Source organism: Jaculus jaculus, chromosome 11 (assembly GCF_020740685.1).
Source record: "Jaculus jaculus isolate mJacJac1 chromosome 11, mJacJac1.mat.Y.cur, whole genome shotgun sequence".
Taxonomy (NCBI): domain Eukaryota; kingdom Metazoa; phylum Chordata; class Mammalia; order Rodentia; family Dipodidae; genus Jaculus; species Jaculus jaculus.
Window position 1 is genome coordinate 25,850,238 of NC_059112.1, and position 20,909 is coordinate 25,871,146.

The 20,909-nt window shown below is 43.4% G+C and overlaps 1 protein-coding gene across 7 annotated transcripts in view; it reads right to left on the reverse strand.

Moving 5' to 3' along the window:
• The window catches only part of Klhl5 (kelch like family member 5), an 82,791-nt gene extending 72,001 nt beyond the window's left edge, over nt 1-10,790 (reverse strand). For 3 of the 7 annotated variants that reach the window (XM_045161663.1, XM_004658658.3, XM_045161662.1), the window contains exons 1-3: nt 10,721-10,779; nt 4,686-4,779; nt 2,719-2,922 (exon numbers count right to left, since the gene is read on the reverse strand). The gene's annotated coding sequence lies outside the window, so the exon portion shown is untranslated. Of the gene's footprint in view, nt 1-2,718; nt 2,923-4,685; nt 4,780-10,414; nt 10,432-10,720 lie in introns of those variants that run through there. The other 4 variants (XM_045161665.1, XM_045161666.1, XM_045161664.1 and 1 more) reach the window with 3 other exon arrangements.
• Between the last annotated feature and the right edge of the window lie 10,119 nt (nt 10,791-20,909).

A 20,909-nucleotide genomic window follows, 5' to 3' on the forward strand; every position in this document is an offset into this window, starting at 1 on the left:
AGTTTGGAGGTAGTGGGAGTTATACTATTGCTTTCCTGCATGATCAGTTAGTGGTAGCCTAAACAATGTCATAGTTAAGATCCTGGGAGGCTAGAGAGACGGCTCTGTGGTTAAGGAGCTTGCTTGCTTGCTTGCAGAAAGAGCCGGGGTCAATAGGTAAGCCATTCCCTTGCTAGCTGTATAATTTGGGCAAATCACCTCCTTGATTCTCAATGCTATCTGCAGTAAAATAGGACTTGGGGGCTGCAGAGATGGCTTAGTGGTTAAGGCACTTGCCTGCAAAGCCTAAGGACACAGGTTCTATTCCCCAGTACCCATGTAAGCCAGATGCACCTGGTGGCACATGCATTTGGAGTTCGTTTGCAGGGTCTAGAGGCTCTGGTATGTCCATTCTCTCCCCCTCTTCTCTCTCTCTCTCAGAAATAAATAAAGTATTTTTAAAAATAGGACTTAGTGCCCTATTGTGTCAATATAAGTATTAGATTTATAACTGCAACTACTACTTCCTAAATGCCTCAGTGTATACAATATGTGAATTACTTTGCATTGAATGGGGGGGGGGGAGCATTTAATGGTCAGAAAAACTGGAAAACAGGAGTTACCTTACAGATGAGGACTCTCAAGTGAGGTTGAATTGACTCTAAAGGCCACATTCAAATACACCACACTGCCTCTTGCTTTTCGTGAGTCTTATTTGCTGCTCACAACTACTTTATGAGGCAAGTGGTTATTAACCCCATTGTACAAACAGGAAGCAGATTCAGAATACAAGTGGCATACACAAGTTCAGGTGTTCAGGTGTCCAATAAAGTGAATTGAAACTGTTTGCCACCATGATCTTGTCCAACTAATAGTGAATAAAGCACTAAAAGACTACTTGGAGAACAGATCAATTCTTGTATAAAAATACCATTCATTAAATAAAATTATCTTTTTGTTTATTTATTTGAGAGAGAGAGAGAAAAAAAAAAAGGCAGAGAATGGGCATACCAGGGCCTCCAACCCCTGCAAATGAACTCCAGATGCATGTGCCCCTTGTGCATTTGGCTTATGTAGGTCCTGGGGAATTGAACCAGGATCATTTGGCTTTGTAGGCAAACACCTTAATTGCTAAGCCATCTTCTCCAGCTGTAAAGTATCTTTTTTTAAAAAGGCTGAGGAGATGGCTTAGTCGCTAAGGCACTTGCCTGCAAAGCCTAAGGACCTAGGTTCTATTCCCCAGTACCCACGTAAGCTAGATGTACAAAATGGCGCATGCATCTGGAGTTTGTTTGCAGGGCTAAGGACCCTGGCACACCCATTCTCTCTCTGTCTGCCTCTTTCTCTCTCAAATAAATAAATAAAATAAAATGTTTTAAAAATGCTGTTCAGTTGGTCAGAGTTACAATTGAAAGTCAAAATGGCATGTACTGACTAAATAGAAGTTCCTCAGATATCTGCTTACTAGTTCCTTCCAACTTTTGTCACTTTCCTATAAAGCCAATGCCGACGTACAACATCAACGGTGCCATCCACCCTATCTGTCACACTATAGTAAAATAAACAAATTCGCTACATTAATGATATATCCCTTATCTTCCCACTCAACTATAAAAGATCAATTAATATTACATTAACAATAACATGATTATAACAAAATATTTGCTTTGCGAAAGTCATTTAGCTAGGTATGACTGTGCCTGCAATCGCAGCACCTGAGAGCCTAAGGCAGGAGGACTGACTTGAAGTCAGCCTATGATATATGGTGAGTCTCAGGTCTGCCGGGGCTGAGTGAGATCCTGTTTCAAAAATAAACACATACAGGGGCTGGAAAGATGGCTTAGCGGTTAAGCGCTTGCCTGTGAAGCCTAAGGACCCTGGTTCAAGGCTCGGTTCCCCAGGTCCCACGTTAGCCAGATGCACAAGGGGGCGCACGTGTCTGGAGTTCGTTTGCAGAGGCTGGAAGCCCTGGCGCGCCCATTCTCTCTCTCTCCCCCTATCTGTCTTTCTCTCTGTGTCTGTCGCTCTCAAATAAATAAATAAATAAATTTAAAAAAATAAATAAACACATACAAAAACAAAACATAAGCCTTTAAGGCTGACGGTAGAGCTAATAGGTAGACGGTGGACTTAGCAAATGTGAGGCCTTCAATTCAATTCAATTCAATTCTCAGCACCCAGAAAAATAAAAATAAAAATAAAAATCAGGGCTGGAGCGATGGCTTGGTGGTTAAGGCACTTATGTACACAGCCTAAGGACTCACACTCAATTCTCCAGTACCCATGTAAGCCAGATGCACAAAGTGGCAAGTGTGTCTGGCGTTCCTTTGCACTGGCTAGAGGCCTAGGTGCACATGTTCTTCACCCACCTTCTGCCTTTATCTCCCAAATAAGTAAATAAATAAATACATTTTTTTAATTTTTAAAAATCAAAATCAGAAAATAGCCATGTCATGATGACTGGTAAGAGTAAGAACACCTCGTCAGAGAGAATGGGCTGCGCGCACCAGAATATATATATATATATATCACCAGAATACATACATACATACATATACACACACACATACATACATACATATATATTCTGGGCACAGGGACAGAAACTGAACTACCACAAAGATGGTGGGAACAACTAACTTCTCTGATCCATTTTTTTTGGAATGTAATAAACACCAAGGTATCTTTTGTGCTATAAAAAATTAACAGTCTGTTAACCATACTGTTTCTATTACTGACCTGATCCAAATCCAGAAGTGTGTCTGTATTCCATGTGGCTTTATGGCAATGGAGGCAGAAAAGGTAATCAATCTCTAGGCACAATTAAAAGCAGTCACAGTTGCCTGGGGCCTCTGAACACATAATGAGAAAATCACAGATCAACTTGATTCTGCTGCAGGACGAGTGAGATTTTAGAAGGATTTATGTTAGCACAGCATACACCTGGCAAGGCAAGGGTAGGAAAGGTTAATGTAAGCAACAGAGAGGTGGAAAATGTGAAGACTACTTTCTCAACTGCATGTGGTTAAACACAGTTAATCACTTCACTTGCTAACTAAACCAGTTAGCCATTAAAGAACTCCCTGGCTTGCCCTAAAGTGAAACTTTTTTAAAAATGAGAAGTTTTAAAATCCACCAATAAACTATTCTATAATTTAACTCCAACACAATGGGGGAGTTGGGGAGATGCCTCAGTGGTTAAAGGTGCTTGCTTACAAGGCTGCCACCTCTAGTTGGACCCTTGTCAGGGATCACACAAAGCTGGCCACAAAATGGTGCAAACATAGCAATCCCAGAGCACCTAAGGCAACATGAGGCAGAGCCAGGAGAATTCAGATGCTCTCAAGCAGCAGTGGCAAAAGGAGAGTCTGTCTTAAACAAGGTAGAAAGAAGCCGGGTGTGGTGGCGCATGCTTTTAATCCCAGCACTTGGGAGGCAGAGGTAGGACGATCACCATGAGTTCAAGGCCACCCTGAGACTACATAGTGAATTCCAGGTCAGCCTGAGATGGAGTAAAACCCTACCTCAAAAAGTTATTTTATTTATTTATTTATTGGGGGGCTGGGGGGAGAGAGAGAGAGAAGAAAAGAAAGACAGGTAGGTAGGTAGGTACAGAGAATGGGCTGGGCGCACCAGAGCCTCCCTGAATGCACTCCAGACGCATGCACCACCTTGTGCATCTGGCTTACAATGGGTACCGGGGAATTGAACTTGGGTTTTTAGACCTCATAGGTAAGTACCTTAACTGCTATGCCATCTCTCCAGCCCCTCACACACACTTTTTAAAAAAGCAAAATGGGACAAGCAAATAAATGAAATGGCAAATCAAGAGAAATCAATGGAGGCTAGAATTTCTTTTTCTTTTTATGTATATGTGAGTTATAAACTGAAATACCACAAAGATGCTAAGAAACTGCTTCCACCTTGATCCATTATTATGGGGAGGGCTGATACCCAAATCTCTTATGGTCATATAGAGTAACAGTGTGATCACTATCTTTTCTTTGACCCAAACCAAATCTAGAAGTGTATGTGTGTGGGTACACACGAATATATGTGCATATGCGTGTGAATACCAGACATCGTGTGTCTTCCTCAACTGCTGCACTTTATTTTGTGTGACAGGATCTCTTACTGAACCCAGAGCTCACCAGCAAGCCCTGGGGATTCTCCTGTCTCTTTCTCTCTGGTGATGGGATTACACTCACTGGCCACCGTGCCTGGCTTTCTCACTTTAAGTGCTAAATTCCTTCATGCTTGCACAGCAAGCACTTTACTGACTAAGCAGTCTCCCCTGACCCTGAGTTTAGGATTTCACAGTGTTAATTGTACATTAGGCTAATGCCAATGTTCTTTAGAGGCCCTTCAGGGTGGTCCTCTCAACCTCCAATAGGGTAAGGAATTACAAATAATTCACGACAAGCCGGTTCAAGCCTCTAAAAAGGACCATGCTGAAACCTGCCCACCAATTCTAAACTGACGCACACAGATTTGAGTATTATTTCTTTTGGCTTATCAGAGAAATAGCTCTCCCAGATAAAGGCAAATATTAAGTGGAAATGAACCAAGAAGCCTCAAATCTACATCTCCCACCCACTCTCCCTAGTATAGTAAAGGAACTTTCTAAAGAGCAACCTCGAACTCCAGAACGCTGGGGGTGCAGTGTGCACCACCACACCCCACTCTCATTCAAAGCTTTTACTCACCTTCCTTTGTTGTTTTTCTGGGGATCCCCTCTTTCAGGTACCACATCACCTCCTCGTAGCTATCTGCTGAGATGAAGTTATAGGTATTTTTGGACTGGGAAGAAAGGAGAAACTTATGGGTAAAGACTACAAGAAAACTGTGCTAGAGAAGCTAAGAATATATATAGCTGATAGAAAAGGAGTGAACATTTATTGAGCGTAAAAATAGATTAAGGTGCTGGGGAGATGGCTTAGGAGTCAAGTCCTCACCCACATGAGAACCTGAGTTTGGATCCCCAATGCCCATATAACATGCTGGATGTGGTGGGGGGTTTTGATGTCTCTATACTCTCAAGCTTGACTGCAAGCTATTAGAATTCCCCTCTTTCTCTATTATAACATTGCCAATGACCCACACTTGTTTTACTTTAGAGGCAACTCCACTGTTTCTAAACTCTTGACAGTGGTTAACTTAAGGGCTAAGCAAGACATGGTTCTTGCAAGACTCCAGCTCTGCTGGCACTGCTAAAGGCTCTAGTTTCAAGTACGTGAACTCTTAGGTTAAAGTACTCAGGCTGCAGCAAAACAGAGAGGAACTAGTCAGCAGAGAAAATAGAACAATGAAAGTTGGGCATGATGGTGCACACCTTTAATCCCAGCACTAGGGAGACAGAGGTGGATATCAGAGGTAAGAAGATCTCCATGAGTTCGAGGCCATACTACATAGTGAATTCCAGGTCAGCCTGGGCTTGAGCAAAACCCTACCTCAAAAAGCCAAAACAAACAAACAAAAAAAAAAAACAACAAAAAAAAACAATTAGGGCTGGAGAGAAGTGACTTTGTAGTTAAGGCACTTGCCCAGGTTCAATTCCCTAATACCCACATAAACCAGATGCCCAAGGTGGTACATGCATTGGGAGTTGCAGTGGCTACAGGCCCTGGCATGCCCTTTCTCTTTCTCCTCCTTCTTTTCTTTTTTTTTCCTCTCTCTCTCAAATAAATAAATAAATAAATAAAATATCTGTGTGAAAAAAAAGAACAGTGAAGTATATGTGCAGAGAACGACTGACAAGGAATCAGAGGCAGGGGAGGGGGGAGGAGGGAGAAAGAACTGCTCCAATTTCTGGGTTTCTATTATTGATGCCACTTGCCTGAGGCCCAGCTTCACTTCTTGCTCCTGAACTCTGACAAAACACACTGTTGCTTAAGTTAGCACAAGTAATTCTGTATAATTTGTAAGGAAATAATTCTTAAGAGAAAAACAAAGGGTTGTGTGTGTATGTTCTATCATACTGTAAAACATTTTCAATGTTGCCTTAAAGAAAAAGGAAGAGGGTTGGGGAGATGGCTCAGCAGTTAAAGGTGCTTGCTTGCAGAGCCTGTCAGTCAGGGTTTAATTCCTCAGTATTCACTGTAAAGCCAGATGCACAAAGTGGCTCATGAGTGTCTAGAGTTTGTTTGCACTGGGGCAAGAGGCCCTGGTGCACCCATTCATACCCTTCTCACTCAAATAAATAAAAATATTTTAAAGAAAAAGGAAGAGAAAACTCAAATTATAGCTATTTCCCTAGTAATTATAAACTCCCATTCACCTTTTGATAATCACAAGACCTAACAATGAATGCCTTATACATTTAACAAATGCTTGTTATCCCCTCACAAGACTTAACAGTGACTTATACACGTTTAACAAATGTTTATTGATTGGACATACAACTCAAAAAGAAATCCACTTGACAAAACAGTACATTTAATTGTAGGGTTTTCAACAGCATTTCATTTCAAATTAAGATGTTCTTTATGACTCTCATTAGCATAATTCTGTCTAAACACACACATGCACAAAGAAATGCTGTTTTCTATTTTGTTAGTAGAATACTGAAAACCACAGTCTGGGCTTGATTTATTCAGAACTTGGGGTAACTCTTAGAACTCTGAAGTCTGCTTAGCATAGTAGTACTCCTTAAGTCTGACTGCTCGCAGACTTTCCCAAGTCTCTTCTGTCTGGGCAGAAGGTAAAACTACATTTCCCTACTTCCTTCAAGGTAGGTGCAGTCACATGATGACTCTGGCCAATGAAATGGCGATGCAAGTTAACATTTCACTTTCAACTGGAAGCCTTTAAGGGCCAGTGTACCATTATTCACCATGCCCTTGCCTCTCCCAACAACTGTGGAAGAATGTGTTGAGCTACAGTCTTGGACAGTCTGGGGCTTCATGTGACCACCTGGAACACAGCCCTTATACTAACTCTCACTGGGCATGTAAATAAGACAGAAATAAACTTTTGGTGTTTTAAGCCACTAGGGTGAAGTTTATTTTTTTTACTACAGCATATCCTGTCCTGTCTGATATGCTCAGCAGACAAGTTTCTTAGAAATAGTGTGAAAAGAATGATTAGCTCTGAATTTTTCAGAATGGCGACATTTTGTACACCAATACAAAAGGTATTACTTTTGTATACAAGTGTGACACTTCATACAAACACAAAAACTGAATGGATTCGGATAAATTTTCAAAGAAATCCTACATCCTCTTAATGCTTATGACTTGACACTTAAAACTCAGGAAGCAAGTACATTTGGATAAGGTGCTAATGCTTGTTCTCCAAACTCTTGCCATCTGTACCCAATGTACTCTTAAAGCTGTTTTTCTAATATTCAGTGCCTAACATTCTTGGCATTTATCCCACGCACGATGTGTGTGCTATAATCACATCATTTTTACACATCAGAAAACAGATTAGGACATTCATAAACTTGCTAGAAACAACCTGCACATTAATAGCACAATTCCAGAGTTGTTTGGCTTTAAATCTCTTTAAACTCTTTCTACTATATGCCATGTTTTCTAAGATCTCTTACAGCTATAAAATTTAGGATTTCATAGTAAATTAACAGTACATATGGTATTTGTCATATATCATGCCAATCACATGTTTACATTCAAGAACTAAAGAAAGTACTCTTTCTCTCTCTCTTAAATAAATAAATTTTTTAAAAAGACAGAATTAAAGACACTCCTCAAGGATTTCTACTTGCCTCAGCCTACTCTAATTCACAAGTAAACCCAGAGATTATTTGGTCAAACAGGCAACTTGCATTAAATTAGAACTGTGAAATGTGACAGAATTCAGGGAGGAAGTAGCCTTTTCATTTGAGGTGAAGCATAAAGTTCTAACTTTTGGATTATCATCACATTGGCCCTTGCCAAGGTAGCTAAATTAAAACAGTTTGCTCTCCAGTTTTTAGCAAAGCTTAGTTGTAAGAGATACTCATGAGGAACTGCCCGATATGTAGTCATTCTGCTAGATTTGGGAATGGTTACAAAACACATTCTTCTTTAATTTTTTTAATACATTTTTATTTATTTATTTGAGAGTGACAGAGAGAGAGAGAGAATGGGCGCACCAGGGCCTCCAGCCACGGCAAACAAACTCCAGATGCATATGCCTCCATGTGCATCTGGCTAACGTGGGTCCTGGGGAATCGAGCCTCGAACCGGGGTCCTTAGGCTTCATGGGCTTAACCATCAAGCCATCTCTCCAGCCCACATTCTTCTTTAAAATAGTCAACTTAAACAATAGTGTTGTAAATTTTCAAGAAATTATGGGTCAAAAATTACTACTGAAATTTGTCAGGGCTGGAGAGATTGCTCAGTGGTTAAAGGAACTTGCTTGCAAAGCCTGATGGCCCAGAGTCAATTCCCCAGTACCTATGTAAAGCCAGATGCACAAAGTGGCTCATGTGTTTGGAGTTCATCTGCAGTGGCAGAAGGAAGGCTCTGCCTTGCTCGTAGCACCAATACTCTCTAACTCTCAAATAAATAAATATATAAAAAATAAGTTTGGCTAATATAGCTAACTCAAAAGTTATTTGAGCAAAGAATCTTTTTTTTTTTTAATCCTTTGTCTTGGAAATCAAACCCAGGATCTTCCTCCCTCCCCACAAGGTAGGGTCTCACTCTATCTAGCCCTGGCTGACCTGGAATTCACTGTGCAGTCTCAGGCTGGCCTCAAACTCACAGCCATCTTCCTACCTCTGCCTCCTGAGTGCTGGGATTAAAGGCGTGCACCACCATGCTGGGCCAAACCCAGGATCTCTTGCAGAACAGACAAGTCCGCTACCAGCAAACTACATCTTTAGCCCCCACATTTAGAATCCTGTTCTAAAACCCAAATTAATTTATCATATTTATAGCATGGTTTGGGAAATAATAGTCCAGATCACGACAACACCCTCTTACAGAACTTCTCCTTTGAGTTTTGTTACTGCCCTATGCCAAAACACATTTTGTGCACAGGGACCTTTTAAGGGTGCCGTCAGCTGCATCACAAACTCTCAGTTGTATTACAATCTCTTCTTTATTAGGGCCCATGAGAAATTGTCCCTCCCAGGCCTCATTACTAGAAGATGCCTTGCTTAGGCAGGAAACTTGTTTTTAAAAAAACAAAAAACAAAAAAAAACTGGAATTAGAAACACACTGAAGCTTGTTTTGTTCACTCTGTCCCTTTCCTGGGCTCCCAGGAAGCCTAAAGCCTAAACTATGACTCACTCTGCTACAGGATGTTTGTTATAGTATATGCAGTGTGTATTACCCCTACCCTCTTGCTTTGCCTCAATATTCATTAGTTGGCTTACCCTGTTGTAGTGCGTGGCTATTAAGTTGTTTCAAATATATATGTGGAGGTAGCTACATCCACTCTTCTTAACAATTGTTTTTTTTTTTTTTTAATTTTTCGAGGTAGCATCTCACTCTAGCCTAGGCTGACCTGGAATTCACTATATTATGTGTGCCTGGCCCCGAACTCATAACGATCCTCCGACCTCTGCTTCCTGAGTTTTGGATTAAAGGCATGAGCCACCATGCCCAGCTTTCTTCTTGACAATTTTATAAGGATTTTTCTCCCTGATAACCTAAAAATGTCAAGAGTATTAACCTTTATCTCAAAGTTCTTACTTAAGTCCAGACATGGGACATAAAAACATTCACAATGGCAATCAAGCCTGAAAATGTTAAAAATGGAGGGGGGGCGGGATAGGGGGAGTGGTTTTGTTACAGTGATCTACTAACCAGAAAGCTTATTAAACTGTTTCCTAAGAGGAAGACTTATCAAACTGTTTTCTAAAGAGAAAGGACAATTAACATTTATTGTGAACTAGTAAAACTGCTTCGCACCTAAGTAACAGCAGGTCCATTTTCACAGAAAGCTGGGGGTGGGGGAGGCATCTACATGTCCATCTCCGAATGGATGTACAAAGGATGCACCATGTCGTGGGGGATGCAAGAGTGGGTGGGGCGAGAGACACTCCTATTTCTTTTGTATCTGTAGGATTTGGCGACTGCCTCGACTAACCCAAAAAGTTTTCAGAAGCAGATGAGAACGATCCCAGTGGCCAACAGTTAACACTTTCAGAAAGTCGTGGGCACCGCAAACTTTTCCCATCCTCTCCCGATTCCGGAACACGCACAGAAACCCAATGCCTAAATGTGAGTTTCAAACCAGTTTCAAACCACGGGGACCCAAGACGCCTCGCCGATCTCTCTCCTCTCATAAGAGAGCAAGCCACTTTGGGGGGGGGGTGGAGAAAAAGCATAAACTTAAAAAAAAAAAAAGTACACTTCTGTGACTGTCCGCGGGTACCGACGAGGGGCTGGGGATAGGGTGCAGGGGGGAGGGAAATCCGGAATCGCGTCCAGCTAGTTTGCTCCGCCGGGATGGAGAACAGAGACGTGGGCATCTCCTCACCCCGGGGCGGTGGACGCCGAGAACTTGGAGCAACTTCCACGGCGGCCCGGGGTTCGACTCCCGGCAGCGCGGCTGAGGAGGAGGAGGAGGAGGAAGGGGAAAGAAGAGGGGAAACCCCGCATCCTCTCCCTCCCCGACACCTCGAGTTCCGGAGCCCCGCGCGCTTCGCCACCGCGGCCAGGCCGGGCCCGAGGGGTCGCCGAGGAAGAAGCGGAGTGGGTGTGGGGGGGAGAAACGGCGCAGGGGCGCAGCCGCCGGGGCGCAGGAGGAGGAGGAGGAGGAGGAGGAGGAGGAAGTCACACTTACCGCGCCGGGCGGGGCGGGGCCGAGGAGGCCGGCGCGCCCAGGACAGGGATGCTCGGCCCCTGGCGCGCGCCCGCCCGCCCGCCCCCCTTCACCCCTTCCGGACAAGTCTCGCTTCAGCCGCGGCCGGCCGGGGGACCCAGCCGCTCCTTTCCGTCAGGACGCGCCGGGTCAGGAACCGAACTCGTCCTCGCAGCCTCTGAGGAGGAGGAGGAGGAGGAGGAGGAGGAGGGCGGGCGGGCGCGCGCGGGTGGGGGTCGGCGACCCGTTCGCCTGTCAGGCGCGGCGTGGCGCGAGCGGCTCTCCGCCCCGCCCCCTGCGCCGGGCCACGCCCCGTCTCTGGCCACGCCCCTTCCCGGACCACGCCCCTCTGAGGCTCCGCCCCTCCCCTCGCGCTGGCCTGAGCGCAGCTGGAGATTGCCAGTTTCTTTCCTCCGCTGCTGGGAGAGCTCGAGCGCGGCCCAGAGACTAGGGGAGGGTGGGAGACGGGGAGACGGAGGAGGGGAGCTCCTCCTACGGAGGGGGAGGGGGTAAGGGAGGCGTCAGGGGTGGGGGGGGAGGAGAGGGGGCGGGCCAACATCTCAGTGGCTCCTGCCCCCTGAAACTGGGGTGAGGGGAATTCCTGGCAGGGGAAGATGAGCCCAAGGTCCTCCCGGCTGGGCTGGAAGGCCTGTGTGGTCTCCGGCTCATGGGGAAACCTGCAAACAAGCGTCCCCTCAGCCGGCCCCTGTAACCTGCCTTTCCTCTGGCAATATCATCTGATCGCTGTGACAGCTAGTAGCCTTGTGTCATTTCGTGATCGCTGGCCACATCGTTGTTTTTCAGTGGTGGGATACGGAAAACGTGTAAATTAATATGCTAGAAATCAAGTTTTTTGAGTGCTAGGTGCTGAGAGTAACAGTGCCCAAATGCCAAACACACACACACGCACACTACCTCATTAATAGGTTTGAACAAAACAGCTATTTCCCAAAAGAGTTCAGGATGGATGGAGGAGGCTTTTATCCTTCCCTCCTTGTCTCAGAGTAATGTGCAAATGAACTGCCCTGCTTTTGGGCACATGCATCTGGAGTTCGTTTGCAGTGGCTGCATGCCCTGGTGTGCCTACTCTTTCTCAAATAAACAAATAAAAATAAAATATCTTTTTAAAGAGAATGACTTATGGGTTTTTTTGTTGTTTTTGTTTTTGTGGATTTGGTGTTTGCTATTGTGACCTAGCTGGCTGATGTCCATAGTGTTTGATTGTGGCCACTGCCTACAAATGACATTTATTCAGGGGGTCTTTATAATAAAAGCCAAGTGCAAAGCAGTGGATTCGGAAGACTGATCATGAGATAACATAACCGGATTGTGATACCAGCCTGGAGCGTCTGGGAGTTCTATTTAGGGATGTTTTGGGAACTCCCACCTGGGGAAGAGGTTACAGAACACAGCAATGTAAAACCAGGAAACATTGATATGGACTCTGCTAACTCAAAGGGAAGCAGGGCAATTTAATCTTGTTACAATTAGGAAGGAGATACATCACCAACTTCCAATACTAGCTCCAACCACAAAGCCCAGGATACAATTGTCCTTGAATTTTTTTCAGAGCCACTTAGAGAATGCAGTTCCTCCATGTTGTGACGCCTACACACAAAAATTACTTCAGTAGCATTGTCTTGCTGTGCAAAGAGGACTGTGTAAACCAAACCCATGGCCTGAATTTGGGGAATTTGGATCTGTTTTGAGCTCTCACTTGTTTTGCAGTGTTAACATTTGTGCACATTAACAGCACATGACATTCTTCTCATTGTTTCTTCTTGCTCATATTTACTTCTTGTTCTGTTTTGGAATTTTAATTCACTATCTTTCTAGAAACAACGGAATCAGAATACAATTGAATATTGATTTTATGACATGGGAATTCTATACCATCTCCTTTTTTAATGTTGAGTATATTGCTTGTTCTATCCTGAAATCTGTTCCACTTGATTTACTAATCTGGATTTTCAGCTTATTTGTTCCATCACTCCAGTAGAAGCTAGGAAAACGTCTAGGGTGACCTGGTTCCCTCCTGCTTGCCTGGGCTCCCACTGCTTCCTCTCTTTCAGCTGTCCCCTGCGGGCGACTACTTTTCTGTTTCCATGCCAAGCATCTGTTAGTAGAGTCACTGTGTGTCTCCTGTCTGGCAGACTCTTAGCTTTTCACTCACCTGGCTCCTTCTTCCTTGTCACGTTTGCTGGCTGTCTTAGGGAAACCAACAACTCCATCCACCACTCCTTCCTTCTCAGCAGTTAGCACCCGAACACCTGACACATGCTGTTTGATGCTCTTACAGGAATGCAAGCTATACAAGAACAGAGCTTCGTCTGGATCATTGTTATGTCCCGGTGTCTATTACTCACTGTATCTGCATAAGTACATGCTTAATAAATGTCTTTGAATGGATGCGTGACTCCACATAGAAGAGCTAGCTTATATTCATCTTTTTGTAACTGCCAAAGACTTTCATACAATTTATCTTTTGAGTCATATAATTTCGACATATGCATAAAGTCTGAAACAGCTCAATTTTACTTGGTTTAAAACTAAAATCTGGAAAAGCTGGGCGTGGTGGTACACGCCTTTAATTCCAGCACTCGGGAGGCAGAGGTAGGAGGATCACTGTGAGTTCAAGAACACCCTGAGACTGCATAGTGAATTCCAGGTCAGCCTGAGCTAGAGTGAGACCCTACCTCGAAAAACCAAAACAAAACGAAACAAAAAACTAGAATCTGGGGCTGGAGACATGGCTAGTGGTTAAGACACTTGCCAGCAAAGCCAAAGTACTAAGGTTTGATTCTCCAGTACCTACATAAAGGTGGATGCACAAGGTGGAGCATGCATCTGGAGTTGATTTGCAGTGGCTAGAGGCCCTGACATGCTCATTCTGTCTCTTAAATAGATAAATAAAATTAGAATCTGATAAGGCCATTTTTTTTTCCTTCTTATGTCTGGCAATTACAGCAAAGAATCTGTCTGCGATCTTATAACCTGTCCCATATGTGGATGTGTACAATCAAGTAATGATAGATCAGGAAATGCTGGGGAAGTTATATAAAACGATGGTCAAGGCCAGGCATGGTGGCACATGCCTTTAATCCCAGCACTTGGGAGGCAGAGGTAAGAGGACTGCCGTGAGTTTGAGGTCACCCTGAGACTACATAGTGAATTCCAGGTCAGCCTGGGCCAGAGTGAGATCCTACCTCAAAAAAAAAAAAAACAAAAAACAAAAAACTATGGTCAAATAAATTTGTTATGCTTTTTTCTTGTTAGCTTGTCTTGTTGAAGAAATGTCAGTGATGGTCCTTTATGATGGTAGAAAAGGGTGACCTCCTTTCTCATCCTTGCATAATTGATATTTTAATCAGTTAAAGTATAACACTGATAGATTGTTAATAGAACCTAATGCTTGTCTGTACATGCCCTTAATAACAAAGTAGTTTGATTATAAATTTTCTGCTCTATTATTGAGTCTGTGGATAGAGAGGATTAAAAGATTTAACTGTGATTATGTCCAGTATATATGTTCAAAATCTAGATAAGAATGGGATTCCTTTTTGAAGATCTGGGGTTCCTTTTAGCATTTCTTCTGCTACCCATGTCTTGCCAAGAACAGCCTCTTGTCAAAATAGTCCCATTAAGATATGGAGCTACAGGGAACATTGCAGAAGAGGTGGCAGGGAGAATGTAAGAGCCAAAGGAAGGGTAAGACTACTTACAATGCAATCTTCCAGACACAAAACGATCTGGATATCCTTGACCTTGCAGTGCCTGGGACTACCTTCACAAGATCTTCATAATAGGAGGAAAAGAAGATGACATCAGAATAAAAGAGAGACTAATTGAGAAGGGGAGGGGATATGACAGAGTGTGGATTTGTGAGGGGAAAGTGAGGGTGTGGAGAGAATTATCATGGTTTATTGTCTACAATTATAGAAGCTGTCAATAAAAAAGTTTTTTAATGCCCACAAATGGTATTATAATACTTGCTTAGTCAAAGAAGAGAGACTAAAGAAGGGCAAGAATTTTAACAGTACAGAATTTGCCATCATTTCATTGCCTTGATTCTAACTGTTTGTGTCCTACGATGCAAAAGAAGTCAGTGGCTTTAACTGTTTATAATAGAATGGGATTGTAAGTGTACAGTCTGTTGTGTTTGAATTATGACATTTCTTCATAATAAACCATGACTTTTTGGCTGCTCAACATTAAAAAACATAGTTTTTTAAGGGGCTGGAGAGATGGCTTAACAGTTAAGGCCTAAGGACCCGGGCTCAATTCCTCAGGACCCACGTAAGCCAGATGCAGAAGGTGGCACATGCATCTGGAGTTCATTTGCAATGGCTAGTGACCCTGGTACACCCATTCTCTCCTATCCCTCTCTCTCTCTCTCTTTGCCTCTTTTTATCTCTCCCTCAAATAAATAAATGAGAAAGAAAAAAACAAAAACAATTTTAAAAGTTTTAAAAAAGCACGTTCTAGATATAGCATGCTTTTATTCATAAATACTTTAGCATAGTACTAGTGATAACTGAGTATCAACTAGTATTTATTTAGTTTATTATTAATAAACCATGGAAACTCTACTCCTAAAAAAAATGGCTGGAGAGATGGCTTAGTGGTTAAGTGCTTGCCTGTGAAGCCTGAGGACCCCGGTTTGAGGCTCAACTCCCCAGGACCCACGTTAGCCAGATGCACAAGGGGGCGCACACATCTGGAGTTTGTTTGCAGTGGCTGGAGGCCCTGGCGCATCCATTCTCTCTCTCTGCCTCTTTCTTTCTCTGTCTGTCACTTTCAAATAAATAAATAAATAAATAAAAATAAACAAAATGTTTTTAAAAAGTACAGTGTTAATTAAAAAAAAAAAGATATGAAGCTAGGCCCATTAGCATTCCCTGTTGCCTGCTTCCTGGTCCACAAAAGTGTGAAAAAGCAGCCTCACCCTCCTGTCTCCATTGCAAGCTCCTCCTGCCCCATACCTTCCACACCATGACAAGCCAGAATAAATCCTTCTCCCCTTAAAAAAAAAAAAACAGAGCTAGAGCTGAGGTTGTAGAAGAAACTCTGTACCAGCAGACATACATGGTACTTAACCAAAAACTTGTCCAACGATGGAGAGATGGCTCAGCAATTAAGGTGCTTGCTTGCAAAGCCTAACAGACTGGGGTTGATTCCCCAGTACCCATGTAAAGCCAGATGCACTAAATGGCACATGCATCTGGAATTCGACTGCAGCAGCAGGAGGCCCTAGAATACCCATTCTCTCTCTCACTCTTTCCTGCAAATATTTTTTTTTAATGTCTTTAAAAAAATTTGTCCACTTGAAGCTCACCTCAGAGTCTCACTCTGGCTTCTCTTGATTCCCTAGGATAATGTGTTACCACTGTTAACTTAGTTCAAATGGGAAACACACACACACACACACACACACACACACACACACACACAAGTTTCCTAAGAATTCTACCCTAGACAACTCAATCTAGAATTTTCCAAAAGGAACGTTACTAAAAATGTCCAGAATAAAAATGGAGTTGTGGGGCTTCAGAGATTGCCTAGTGGTTAAAGTGCTTGCCTGCAAAGCCTAAGGACTCATGTTTGACTCTCCAGGTCCCATGTAAGCCAGACACACAAGGTGAGGCAAGTGTGCAAGGTTGCACATGTGCACACGGGGCACACATGTCTGGAGTTCAATTGCTGTGGCTGGAGGCCTGGTACGCCCCCTCTCTCTCCCTTTCTCTCTCTCTCTCTCATAGAAAAAGACCAGTCTGTTGGGATTGCCTTGAGAAAAATGAAGTTGTGTAGGAAAAATAACGCCAATAACTTCATTTGTTTCACTACCCTTTTATATTTTCCATCCTTCCAGGAGCAAGCTTGCATGGTCGCAAGGAGCTATGCATTTGTAGCTCTGTGTCTGGTCTCCTTCTCTTCAGATTCTTCCTCCACTTGGGGAGTGTATTTTCCTGTCTTCCTTGGGAGAGCCATTGAGCTTGCCCTTGACACAAGTGACAGTAAAAGCACCGCATACTTCCTAGTCTCCATCTGGTACATGGTTAGCATAGTCCCAATCAAATTGCAGGATTGTGATGACTGACTTCTGGTGAGACTCACTCTTTGCCCATTAAAAGAAAAAGTCATTACCACTCCTTACAGTCCCTGGAGCATTCAAGTAACAACTGCCCCACGAGGTGCTGGGACCATGGGAAAGAATGCGCATTCTTTCGTGAACCTATTTCCATTCACCCATCTGCAAGTAGGTCTCTTATAAAAAAGACCACACTTTCCAACTGGAGGAAAACATGCAAAATTGGGGCCAAAGAGATGTTTAGTGCTTAAGGTGCTTGCCTGTGAAGCCAAAAGACCCAGGTTTGATTCCCCAATACCCACATAAAGCCAGATGCACAAGGTGGCAAATGAATCTGGAGTTCATGTGCAGTAACTAAGGTCCCTGGTGCACCCATTCTCTCTCTGTTCTTTCCTCTCTCTCTCTCTCTCTCTCTGTCTCTCAAATAAATAAATAAAATATATTTTAAAGATGCAAAATTGAAACCCAGCTGTTTATCCTGAAAGCTCCTGCCTGATAAGCTTAGTGACTGCCTTCGGGGAAACTAGAGCAAGGCTTTAGGTCCTTCTCCATCTTCCTCTGTCTGCCTCTCCAGCCCTAGGTCCATTCTGAACTATCTGCATGTTTAGACCAGATCATTTCTCCCACAATAACACCTTTAAGTCTGTTGTGTTTTATTTTGCCTAGCTCAAATCCCTTCTTTTCCATTGCTGACCTGCAAGATTCAAGGGTCACCTGCTCAGGAACTTTCCAAGCTGTGTTTTTCATGTGTTTCCCATAATACCCCAATGCCTCTCTAGTGTGGTACTTACTGGGCTATATATGCTGGATCACTTGTTTGTCCCTCTGATGAGTGAATACGTGAAGATGCCATTGGCCTACAGAGCCTTGAGCAATAACGACTTATTAGAATATAACCAGCTTTCCCCTGCACGTTATAGCACATACAGGCACACTATACTGCTGTGTTAACATGTCATGAAGATGTAGGTGCCGGGCGTGGTGGCGCACGCCTTTAATCCCAGCACTCAGGAGGCAGAGGTAGGATGATTGCCATGCGTTTGAGGCCACCCTGAGACTACATAGTGGATTCCAGGTCACCTCCAAAAACCAAAAAAAGAAAAAAGAAAAAAGGAAAAAGAAAAGAAAATGAAGAAGGTTTTGCATTTAGTATTCCATAAACTTCCAAGGGAATGAACAAAGTACTTGTGCTCATTCTCAGGTATGAAAAAAATTATTCCTGCACTGGAGAGATGGCTTAGTGGTTAAGGCTCTTATCTGCAAAGTCAAAGCATGTAGGTTCAATTCCCCAGGACCCATGGAAGCCAGATACAGAAAGCCTGGAGTTCGTTTACAGCAGCTGGAGGCACTGGCACACCTGTTCTCTCTTTCTCTCTTTCGCTGCCTCAAATTAATAAAAATAAAATATTAAAATATTAAAAGAAATTATTCCAAGCCAGGTGTGGTGGTGCATGCCTTTAATCCCAGCACTTGGGAGGTAGAAGGATCGCCATGACTTTGAGGCCAACCTGAGACTAAATAGTGAATTCCAAGTCAGCCTGGGCTAGAGTGAAACCCTACCTTGAAAACCTAAAAAATAAATAAATAAAATAGAAAAAAAAAAAATTATTTACCTTGAGGGCTGGAGAGATGGCTTAGTGGTTAAGCGCTTGCCTGTGAAGTCAAAGGATCCCGGTTCGAGGCTCGATTCTCCAGGCCCCACATTAGCCAGATGCACAAGAGGGCGCATGCATCTGGAGTTCGTTTGCAGTGGCTGGAAGCCCTGGTGTGCCAATTCTCTCTCTCTCTCTATCTGCCTCTTTCTCTCTCTGTCACTCTCAAATAAATAAATAAAAACGAACAATTAAAAAAAATTATTTACCTTGAAAAAACAAAACAAAACAAAATATTCCAATATCTCAATATACTTGTTATATTCTAAAGAACTATTTAAAAAGATTGTTAAGGGGCTGGAGAGATGACTCCATGGTTAAGGTGCTTGCCTGCAAAACCTAATGACCCAAGTCTGATTCCCTGGTACCCACGTAAAGCCATATGCACAAAGCAGTGCATGCATCTGGAGTTCATTTGCAGCTGCTAGAGTCCCTGCTGTGTGCTCCCATTCTCTCTCTGTCTTTCTTCCTGTTCACAAATAAATAAAAATAATAGAAGAAAAAAATTAATTCTTTAAAAAAACAAAAGACTGTTAATTGATGTTGATTTCTCATGAGTTAAAAAATGTCCCAGGATGCATCTTTGTAATTGATGCATTGCTTCCTGATTACTGTTTAATATACAAGAACAGCTTACTCATTCTGGTTTCTTTTTTTTTTTTTGTTTTGAGGTAGGGTCTCATTCTAGCCCAGGCTGACCTGGAATTCACTATGTAGTCTCAGGATGGCCTCGAACTCACGGTGATCCTCCTACCTCTGCCTCCCAAGTGCTGGGATTAAAGGCGTGCGCCACCACGCCTGGCTTCTGGTTTCTATTTTTATGCTCTCAAGACAGCAAGTTCCTAACCACTATACAAGTCTGAACGTTTAGGTGTGTGACTGTGGCTGAAGGTTTGCTTCTAGAATACTCATTCGACAACGTTTACCAAATGTCATGAACAGGTCTAGCGCACAGAAGGCAGCATGCTGCTTGGTATGGGAAAGAGAATGAACAAGGCTGAACCGGAGACATGGAAACAGAAACGTTCTTGTCGGTCTTTATACTTCTTTCTCCTCCATTTCATGCATCTTTTAAACACGTGTGCACCCTCTGAGTTCACACCTGCAGTCTATATTCAGTGCCTATACTTAGCCCAGGATTCTTGGGGAAAGATTCTATCTGTGTAATAAGCAGCTGACCTGACATACAAAAGCAGTGGGTGACTAGAAGATGCTGAACACCGTTAGAAAGTCTTCGCTACACTAAAAAGGAGAAAGCCTCTGGTCTTATCCACCTGTCCCCATGAAAACCGAGAAATGGGATTATTGAGATTTGGAGCCTGTATCTTAAAGATCTGATACTTTCTGACTTGAAGAAACAGACCTGATAGGGTGGTTATATTTTCCTAGCATCATGAAGAATGTTTGGATTACGATCAGGTGAGTTTGGTTATGTGTACAACTAATAAAATAAGTCAAAGTGGGGGGCTGGAGAAATGACTCAGCAGTTAAGACGCTTGCCTGTGAAGGGTAAGGACCCAGGTTTGATTCCCACGACCCATGTAAGCCAGATGCACAAGGTGGCACATGTGTCTGGAGTTCGTTGGCAGCAGCTAGAGCCCCTGGCCACACCACTTCTCTCTCTCTCTCTCTCTTTCTCTCCTCTCTCTCAAATAAATAATAAAAATGATTTTTTTAAAAAAAAAAACATAGCCAAAGTGGTTGCCAGAAACATTGTTCCCAGAGTCTGGAATATGACAGTGATGGAGAAATTATTCCAGGCCAGTTGTCACTTCTGAGGATTCTCCCTGGCCAGTTAGGTCTCACTCACAGTCTTTTTTAAAATTTATTTTTATTTTTATTTATTTATCAGCGGCAGAGAGAGGGTATGAGAGAATGTGTGTGCCAGGGCCTCTAGCCACCACAAACAAACTCCAGACGCATGCGCCACCTTGTGCATCTGACTTACATGGGACCTGGAGAATCAAACCAGGGTCCTTAGGCTTCACAGGCACAGCACCTTCACCGTTAAGCCATCTCTCCAAGCTCACTCACAGTCTTTTTAAAGGAAAGCAACATCATAGACCACCAGGTCAGTATAGCAGGGTTCGTTAGTGAAAACCAACCTTGCCTTCCAGTCACAGGTGATTGGGGGAGCACTAGCTTGTTGAGGAAACAACTCAGTATCTGGCTTAGGTATGAGAAGGTCCCTTTGCCACTCCTCAGGAGGCCTGAGGGCAGCGACACACAATAAAGGCAGATCAGGCAGAAAGGCACAGCCTGTGGTCTGAGCACTGCCTAGCGCCTTTTCAGTTCCTCTTGCTGCTCAAGGGCAAGCTCCCGTGTGCTCTCAGGCTCTGGCTAGCTGCACAGTAACCTCACCTCAGCCACCCAAGGTAGCCAGATGTCCCTGTATCATGTCTGCTGTCCACCTGCCCAGAGCCTCGCTGCG